Source organism: Myotis brandtii, unplaced genomic scaffold (genome assembly GCF_000412655.1).
Source record: "Myotis brandtii unplaced genomic scaffold, ASM41265v1 scaffold58, whole genome shotgun sequence".
Classification (NCBI taxonomy): domain Eukaryota; kingdom Metazoa; phylum Chordata; class Mammalia; order Chiroptera; family Vespertilionidae; genus Myotis; species Myotis brandtii.
In genome coordinates this window covers 914,818-915,476 of record NW_005370176.1, presented here as the reverse complement: position 1 = coordinate 915,476, position 659 = coordinate 914,818, and positions in this window count along the sequence as shown.

The window sequence follows — 659 nt, the reverse complement described above, 5'->3', positions numbered from 1 at the left end:
TGATCTCTTAACCCCCCCCCCCAACCCTCCTCTGCCTTCCCCCTGAAGTTTGACAGTCTGTTCAATGCTTCTTTGACTCTGTATCTATTTTTGTTCATCAGTTTATGATGTTCTTTATATTCCACAAATGAGTAAGGTCGTGTGATATTTATCTTTCTCTGACCGGCTTATTTCATTTAGCATAATGCTCTCCAGTTCCATCCATGCTGTTGCAAATGGTAAGAATCATTTCTTTTTTATAGCAGTGTAGTATTCCATTGTGTAGATGTATCACAGTTTTTTAATCCACTCATCTGCTTATGGGCACGTAGGCTGTTTCCAAATCTTAGCTATTGTAAATTGTGCTGCTATGGACAAGGGGTGCATCTATCCTTTCTGATTGGTGTTTCTGTTTTCTTGGGATATAGTCCTAGAAGTGGGATTAGTGGGTCAAATGAAAACAGTATGGTGTTTCCTCAAAAAATTTAAAAAATGACCTGATTTTTTAAATTTACCATTTTCTACATATTTTAAGGGCTGTACATCATATAAACATTATTTAATATGTTTAACCAACATTCTATTGTTGGGCATGTGTTCCTTATCATTGCCGTGAAACTGCTTTAAAGTAAGCTTGACACCATCTTTATTTCCTTGTGATATATTACTTAAAGTAAAAC